This window comes from Orbicella franksi, chromosome 7 (genome assembly GCF_964199315.1).
Source record: "Orbicella franksi chromosome 7, jaOrbFran1.1, whole genome shotgun sequence".
Taxonomy (NCBI): domain Eukaryota; kingdom Metazoa; phylum Cnidaria; class Anthozoa; order Scleractinia; family Merulinidae; genus Orbicella; species Orbicella franksi.
This window is the reverse complement of record NC_138151.1, coordinates 16,633,825-16,643,583: the sequence shown is the minus strand read 5'-3', so window position 1 is coordinate 16,643,583 and position 9,759 is coordinate 16,633,825.

The window sequence follows — 9,759 nt, the reverse complement described above, 5'->3', positions numbered from 1 at the left end:
ACGTGGCAATGTTTTGGAAGCCTCGTGTCTGTCCAATCGAAATTCTGCCGACTATTTTTATTAAAACTCAGCAACCTAGGTAAGCTCGTCAAAATATACCAAGTTTGTCAATGGCCTCAGCCAAATAAACAACAAATTACGACATAAAATGGAACCCCTTCCTGCTAGACTCAAACGCTCTCAGATTTCTCATTTTTGTGACGGTGTTATTCGCATTCCTGACGTTTCAAATTTGCCGAACAACTCCCAGCCATCCCGATATAGGCCTACTATTCTATAACAGAAATTCTTTAAGTGTAGAGCTAACTGCATGAGTTATCTTATTTCTATGATTTTGAAACTCTCAATATTGTACCATCCGCATATCCCTGATCATGGATAAAGGTAAATTATATTGACCTCCATTGCCAAACGTTCGATTTATTGTATATTGGTCAGAGCAGCTTTTTTGGATGGGGGGTGGAATTGCCAAAAATCAATGCATCTATCCCGACGAACATTTTGCCCTAGGCAGCACTGAAACAAACTGTCCCAAACAAGTATCGAAGCCACTAGATGCAGTGAAATACTACAGCAAAACGGAAATGACCAAGCGAAATTCTTGGACACGTAAACTTGTCGGGCATTATCTGCAAGGGAAGTTCAGCAGGTTGTCATGGCAATTACTTTTCAAAGAGTTAATTAACCAAACACAGGCGTTTCTTGAGAGAGCGGGGTAAAGAATGTCTACGTTAGAGAAGTCTTTCTCAGGTGACTGCTAATAAAGCTACTCCTGCGCGATGTCCCGTATTTAACTAAACAATTTGATTGGTTTTCTAAAAAAAATTCAGCCACTTGATGCAATGAAAGACTAAATAAAAAGCGGAAATGATAAAACAAAATGTCGTGTTATCAGGAGCCCTGATGTTATCTTAGTGAAAGCTTCTTTACTTATTCGGTGGATTTTCAGATTTATAAGTTAAGCATTTCCTCCTTTCCAGTTTTGTAACCGTGTCAGTCAGAGCTTGATATCGTCTCTGCCAATATAGAGGTGACGTTAACTTTTGTTTACTGTCCAACTATTTGCTTGTTTTTCGCACAGTTCCGGGCATGACAGGTTTTGCCCGGTTATCCCACGCTAATACAGTACTTATTTATTCACCTGGGTGGGCAAATGGCCGGATGAGTGCCCTGTCCCAGAATGCACCACGAGGAAAATGATGCAGGCTTCGATCACGCAACTTGTTAAACACTAATTGCCGGTTGATGCAGTGAGCCAAAGATTTTACAATTGTTGGCAAGGAAAGATATTTAATTAATTACGGAGTATTCCACTCCGCTCGGAGTTTTTTCATTCAACTCGGCAGCTTGTCCATAAACCACGTCTTCTCTTTTAATCCAATTGTTCTTTCCCAGTTGTACATGTAAATTGACTAATGCGCTTATTCGCCCGACCAAATACTGCAACTTATTGCCCTGATTAAACGACAAAACCACTGATTAGTCTGGCGAGTTATTTTAACCTCATGAAGTGTTATTTTCTTTTGACTCTGGGCCATTAGGGATTTCGTCTCGTTGTTCCGTCTCCTTGTTGCGTGTATTTGTTTACCGCATCGTTTGCCGAGTGTGGTTAACCTAGGTATTCCGTGTTCTTAAGCTCTGGATGGGAGTCTATCAAAAGGTCAAATAACCAAGTAGGGGACGAGGAAGTGCAGCCTTAATTTATTATTATTATGGTGAAATTGTTTAAGTAAGTACTATATCGTGTAGTCAAGGAATTAACAAATGTCTGATTGATTAAATTATATTCGTCGCTGTTTTGAACCCTTTAAACTCTGCCAATGAGATTGCAGCGTAATATTTAGGAACGGTAGAGCATTACGAAAATGCCGCAAGTCTTGTTATGAACATAGGGAGCTGGGATGCTATCGGTTTTATTTTTATTTCAGGTTATGACGAAAAAGCTTTTCCGGATTAGAGAGCTTATGGATTATGGTTCTCAAAAATTGGAGATCCGGTCAAATACCGGCAAATATTTCATTAACATTAGTAAATAAATGCAGTATTCTTGCTAGCAAGGGAAGCCTTCACTTCTAGGCGCAAAAATATACATTTTTGCAGTCGATAAATATATAGCAAGCTACAGTCCAATTTCTTATTAATGGTCTAAAAGGTGCAATTTAAAAAACAAATCAAATGAAAAAAAAAAAAGGTTTTGTTTTTTTCAACAAGATTAGTGATTTTTTTTCCCTGTACACTGTACACCTATAAACCTGTGCACCTTCTACTAAATAAATCGAAGCCAAAACAAAATTGCTGAATTCAGTAACTCTTTTCGCTTTCCTCGTCCTCCCCTCCCCTCCCCCTCAACTTTCCCACGCCCTTTTTCGTCTGAAACGCTAGCATAAATTCCTGTGTCTGATATCCTATCCACCGAGGTTCTGCGCATGCTCGGTCAACGGGTAAAGGTTAACATAAGCAAGCATGAGAACGGTTTGCTCGATTTGTGAATCAAATTTTAAGTTTCAAAATATATCAATTATCCTCGATGACACCTTAACTACTGACCTACAGCGGCATGAAGACGTCAAAAAATTTTGAGAATCCCCCACACCCCCCTGACCGACGCATTGTTCCTGTGAGGTAAGACTGTCCCAACTTCAAGAGATCTGCTATGGCTAATTATCAGAGTCTATCATAATATTTGTTTCTAGCCGGGAAGGGGGTGGAATATATTTCTGTTCGTTAGAAAATCTCTCGAATCGAAGAAATTTAGCGTCTAGTACTTTTTGATCGATGCATGCGCCTTAAAGTGACATTCTTTATTCCTTCTTCCCCTGCAGTTGATTTTCCCGAAACTGTAGAGTCAGGCAGTGTGCACGACAGATGCTGCTGTTACGTTTATATAACGTGGAATTTTTTTTAACTTCAAAAAAAAAAAAAAATGCCCATTGACCAAAAAACCGCAGAAATTCCGACACCGGAAATTGAAAAGAAAATAACTGTATTTTGACTGCCTCTCGACAATGCTTATCAGTCTCAGGCTAATTTCGGATTAATCAGGGAATCTTTAAAAAGCAACGCGACAACATTAAAATTGGGTGTGTTGCAAATTAGCCTTCAGTTTCGGCCGGTCTTGGCACAAAATCCGCCATATAATACATAGCGGCAGTTTTTAGTCTGTGTGAGATGCATCGGTGTATTCTGAGCAAGCGCCTGAAAGTGACACTCTTCATTCCTTCTTACTCTACTGCTGATTTTCTCAAAACTGTAGTGTCAGGGAGTGCGCATGGCAGATTTCGCTGTTAAGCCAATTTAGATAAGGTGGAATTTTTTTGAACTTAAACAAATGACCATTTAGCAAAAAACCACAGAAATTCCGGCACAGGAAATCGAGAAGAAAATAACTGTATTTTCACTGCCTTTCGACAATGCTTATCAATGCTTATCAGTCTCAGGCTAAAGCAACGGCGACAACATTAAAATTGGGCGCGTTGCAAATTAGCCTTCAGTTCAGCCGGTCTTGTCAGAAAATCCTCGATATAGTGCATACCGGCAGTGTAAGCTGTCTGTGATCCAAGTTATTGTAAATCAGATTTCGGTTAAGTCCGAAAATTGAACAAACTTTTGTTTTTCCGAAATTGTGAATTGTAAATTTTCTGCTATTTCCCTAGTTCGGGGCCACCTTGGAAGTTTCATATATAATTCCGCCCTCTCTTCTCTCGTCTCCCGCAAAGTTCCCAGGCGGTAGCTTAGAATTGGTCCAAATTTGAACTGTCAGCTGAGAAATGACCCGGGCTTTTTTATGACGGTAGCTAAGAGCTACAAAGTTTCCTAATAACCGAGACTGAAACAGGCTGAAATTTGAATTGATAGATGAGACATCGCCGAACATATTTCACTGATAACAGAGATGCCCACCCCAGTCACACCCAATGCAAGCCCCCCCAATTTATCACCTCTGCCCTCGCTATAACCATATTAAGGATCGAAATACAAAACAACAACCCGTTAGAATAATCTCAGCGCCAAAACAAAAAAAGGAAAAGAAAAAAATGCAGAAAAAAAAAAAAAGATTGAAAACAAACAGAACCGTGTGGCTTCTGTACCATGGAAAGCTGTTCATTAGATGGACATTTTACTTGTAGAAAGTGTCCGTGAATTTGTCGCGAAACGTAACAGACCTCCTACACAGTCTTGGTTTTACTATTTGCAAAACTAATTGTGTAATAATAAGGCATAATCATTAATTATAGAATAATAGGATTATAAGATTAGGCGAATTTCTGACCGAATACCTTCATAAAGTACTATTTCATTCAGAAAGTGAGAAGGGATTTTCGACACATGATTTGAAATTAGCTGGGAATTCAATAAAGTTTGTTATCTTACATTTGATCTCGCGCTTAACTTCATTGAACTTGATCGCTTCTGGTCACAGTTTCGCTTCGAAACATTCAGTCGCCCTGGTATACAGACCTATAAGCCTGTAAACCTGAGCTTATTTGACTTGCACTGGAAACAAAATTAATTTTTACTAAGCAGTTATTTCGGATCTTCACGCGAACCAGTATCGTTTACGGAAAGAGACGTTTTTAGTCGACCTGCGCGAGGTTAAAAAAAAAAAAAAAAAAAAAAAAAGACAGTCACGCGCCTTACGCACGCCCTCATTTAACTCACAAAGTAACCAGCCCTCCACAAGTTTGGTCGCTTTTTTACGCACCCTTACTTCCTTTAGATAAAGTTGTAACGTTCCCATCATCCGAAGTCGATTTCAAAATTAAGAAGAATTGAATAAAACAATTATTCCACTCGCCCTTGTGGATACGAGATGGTTATATCAAACTCGGCACTACGCTCCTCCTTTGCTATTTATCTGACCTTCAGTATCCAACGCTAGCTCGTGGAATATTTGTTATTTGACAGCTCTATGTCTCTCTGAAGATTAAGAGAAAATCTTATTTAAGAAGTATTTTTGGCAGCCCAGTCAATAGGAAAATTGACCCAAGCTTGAACTCATTCGCGGCAATGCTGGCACAAACATTCAAGATCTACTTGGTCGAGTTTTCTTCAGAATTTGGCGACAAGTCAGTAGGCGTTGCTCCTGTCCATCGGACACGGCAGTTACATAAAGCGCGTCAAGAGATTTGAAATTCTGGAACTTATAGTGCCATTTTGAGTGACTAGCAATAACATCTGTATCACATGTAAAACATTTAACATTAGTCACGTTGTTCTTTCTGTATGTATTGTGGTTTGTTATTAAGCTGCCTATAAAACTGACCCGCGCGGTGTAGGGCTTCTTTTCGAGTTTAGAATTGCAAAGCACAATCAAACCTAACCTTAAAAATGTCAGCAATATTATTATGCACAATTACCTTGGGTAACTTTGGATGGAAGTACTTCCTTTGAAAAGCTGCAAAGTCGCGTGCTATTAATAACAAGTAGTTCCTTTCGATCAAGAAAAATGTTTAGTCACGTGCCAGGGAAGTAATGGAGAGGCATGTTAAACACGACAGATCCACTTGAGTGAGATTAATTGGAAAGCGAAGGCGGTATTTGTATAAGATAAAGCAGATAATGGGAGTTTTGAGGGTCAACTAGAAAATTACAAATTTTTCATGAGAAATCGCAGGAACGGCTGCATAAAGAGCGTGGGTTGGAGGGTCAGTCTATAATAAGCTCCGCGGAGCTTTTCAAATAACCGCTGAAAAAAAACCTAAGATTCTGACTTTGTGGGCGTGCTAATGGTGTAAAATAGTTGGATTGCATAACCACTGAACTGAAATCATCAATCTACACTGCTTTGATTTCTTTATTATTTTTTCTTTTGAAAAAATGTTAAACTTGAGTCAATGGTACGTCAAGTGTTCAGTTTTGTGTCACTATTGCAATTAACTTACGCACATGTAACTATTCAGAAACCTGATTAAAGGGCAACTCAAACCCTCTTGGACTGAGATGTGCATCAGTGTATCAGCCAGGGTCCTTTGCGCTGGTCAGCATCGGAAAAACATTATGCACTTTGCCAATATAAACTAAAGTCGTTTCATAAAAAACAAACAAGGCTAAAGGATGCCAAATGATAACATTTTTGTGGCTTTTTATAAATTTTCCTTCAACCTCTTCTTTACCGAGTTTAACGTTAATTTTATTATTGATAGGGAAATCATGAGGCTTAAGATCAAGCACATTCGCTCCAGGTCGACGCAGTTGCATTTTACGACGTAGAGCTTTGGAAACAACTCAACAATTTCTTGTTGCTTGCTTAGCAAAGCGCTGTGGTTTTCTTTCTCTTTCCGGCGGGGGCGGACAGGGGGCGGGACCTAGGAGTGACGCGGGGCGGGGTCTCTATGGGAGGCATTTAAATACAGTAATTGCGTGGTGTGTTTGTTGTTTTGCAGTTTGATACTATTAATGTCGTCTTAAACTTCAAGGAGGTGATAATGATAGCGTGATGACATAAGGAGGGCACAAAAGGAAAATGCCGAGGAAGACCGGGGGCTGGAACGTTGTAGTGCGAGTAATGGGGGCTGGGACGGGAGTAGAGCGTACGAGGACTCTACGAGAGGCGGGAAAAGGGACGATGGGATGTAGAATTCTCAAAATGGCAGTAAAAGAAATGGCGGAATGTGGGATTCTCAAAGGTGGGAAAAGAGATGGCTGGATATTGTAATGATAGTTTTGAAATAATAGTTTTGAATAGCTTTAATCAGTATTTAATTTGTGATTTTACCTGATGAATTGTGATATCAGCGCTGTTTAGTTGTTAGGTTTTCATTAGTTATTAGGTGGAATACCTGTAAACTAGCCCTCGAGCTAAGCGTATATCCACTTTAAATAAAGCACTCATTCAAGCATTCATTCATGCGGCGGACGTGGGAGAAAATGGGAGGGATTTTTGCAGTATTCCTTAAGTGATTTTACAAAAGCAAAAAGTACCCAGAGGCGCTAAGAAAGGGGGCAGGAACTGGGTTAACGGGTGCGGGTGCAGGCAGTTCTCAATTTTTTATATGGTTTATATATTTTCTGTTTTGTTTATTGAATTGTGTTCATGCATTTATTCCATTATTCGTTTTTCTATGTAGTCTGACAAGTATATTTTAACCCTTAAAATACAAATTTAGAGGTAAATAGTATTAGTTAACAGTTGCTAAGTTACCACAGTCAAACCTTGATAATTCGGACACCAAGTAGACATGTCACAGAGTACTTATTAACATGGCTCTCAGGAAAAGTGTCACGGACACATGTCACGGTATCGATACAGACAAATGACTTTTCTTAAAATTTTTAGAAGCTCTCACGAGGGAATGTCCACTATTGAGAGGCCCTGCGCCTAAGAAACGACCGATGATTTCCGACTAAAAAATAAAATCGGCCGATTTTTATCTCCCAAGTAGAGGTTACCGAATACTATTTAAAAATGAATTTCTTTTGTTTCAGTTTCGCTTTAAACCAAAAATATCGAGCCGCAAACTTTCTCCGTCTGATAGCAGCAAAATCAGGCCGAAAATAAGCCCCCGCAAAAAACTGTTCAGAAATTACTATCGCAACGCAAAATAATGAGAAAACTACACAGTGTTGAAGAAAAAGGCCTTTTAATGCAATATCATTCGATAAACAAAAAAAGTGCCGAAGCGATTAAAAAATGAAGTTTCAAATATCGCATACTAAATTAGATGGAGCGTTGGAGCTGATTTTAAAATAATTACTTCTTAAAAGTTCAACGCTTTTGAAAGCCGTCACAGTGATGAATCAGACATTGGAGGGATATACATCACGTTCCTGGAAAAAAGTTTTTCGGCCAAAGTATATTGACCTTGTACAAAGCGTTCAAAGTTACCGCGTTTACCGTTATCCTGCTACTTCGGCGAAACGCTTCTCCTTTGCCAATACGGCCGTGGATAGCGTGGTGAACGCCACTTTAAGCCTTGCTAGGCATTCAAAGACCATCCTAAGTAGAAGGACGTAGAATTAAAAGAGAAAGGAAGATGAAAAATACGCAGAAAAAGAAAATAACTTGAAATTACGATCTGCTAACGAAAGTTGAATCTGGAAAATGTCGTCGCGTGACAGCGGCCATGACGTCATTTGCATAAACAGCGGCGGAATCCAAACGAATGCACAAATAGGAAAACAATTTTTCCCGGCCAGAAAACGTTTAGTAGAACAATGTTATGTTATTTTTCACAAATGATGGTCACTCAAAAAGAAAAACTTCCCCAACCGCCACACCGTTTTGGCCGCAGCGTGATCTGAGTTATGGGGTCACGACTGGATCCCTAGCCGCTGACCGCCCAAAGGACATTGCAGACTCGTTTTCCCATGCTCTTGCGACTTGACGTGACAAATGACGTCATGGCCGCTGTCACGCGACGACATTTTCCAGATTCAACTTTCGTTAGCAGATGGTAATTTCGAGTTATTTTCTTTTTCTGCGTATTTTTCATCTTCCTTTCTCTTTCAATTATACATCCTTCCACTCAGGATGATCTTTGCATGCCTAGCAAGGTTTAAAGTGGCGTTTAACACGCTATCCGCGGCCGTATTGGCAAAAGAGAAGCGTTTCGCTGAAGTAGCAGAATAACGGTAAACACGGTAACTTTGAACGCTTTGTACAAGGTCAATATACTTTGGCCGAAAAATGTTTTTCTAGAAACGTGATGTGTATCCCTCCAATGTCTAATTCATCACTGTGATTGCTTTCAAAAGCGTTGAACTTTTGAGAAGTAATTATTTTAAAATCAGCTCCAACGCTACATCTAATTTAGTATGCAATATTTGCAACTTTATTTGTTAATCGCTTCGGCACTTTTTTGATGTTTATCGAATGATATTGCATTAAAAGGCCTTTTTCTTCAACACTGTGTAGTTTTCTCATTATTTTGCGTTGCGATAGTAATTTCTGAACAGTTTTTTGCGGGGGCTTATTTTCGGCCTGATTTTGCTGCTATCAGACGGAAAAAGTTTGCGGCTCAATATTTTTGGTTTAAAGCGAAACTGAAACAAAAGAAATTCATTTTTAAATAGTATTCGGTAACCTCTACTTGGGAGATAAAAATCGGCCGATTTTATTTTTTAGTCGGAAATCATCGGTCGTTTCTTAGGCGCAGGGCCTCTTAAACATGGAGCCAGTGGTTGCACATGATGACGTCAGGCAAACTATAGACTGGGCCCAGCTGAATTACGTTTAAGGGGGTATGGTACCCTAAAGTATGGCGATGTTCATGAAAAATTCAATTTCTTGGAAATAAAAGACTTAAGACCCTTGAGGACTTGTCAAAAACATTTTGAAACGATCTTGCCGAATTTTCTTCTAGATGAGTGTGAAATTTAAGGAGAGTACACAGTGGTATAAGTTTTTTCACGTAGCAACGGCCATAGCAACGACTGTTTACTATAAGAACGTGACCAAAAATATAGATTATTTTAACTTATATGAACGAAACTATTTAGAAAAAAACTTTTAAGACATGCACAACTCGATTGGTATAATTATTTGTGAAAAGCTTTGCCTCAAATTGCCATCACAGGCTCATTCATTTCCCTTATGAAAAGGAATATTTCCCACAACTGCGGTAACTTTTTATAAAATAGAACAACCATTGCACCCCCTCCCCTGAGATCCAATCTGCACCCCCTTCCCCGCTATTTGTGGCTCGTTAAATGCTTAATACTTCGTATAAGAAACTTAAAGTGCATTTTTCTCAAAAGTTTACTTTTGTACCGACTGACTTCGCGCCAACATTTCTACTTTGCAAGGTTTTTAAGTAGAAT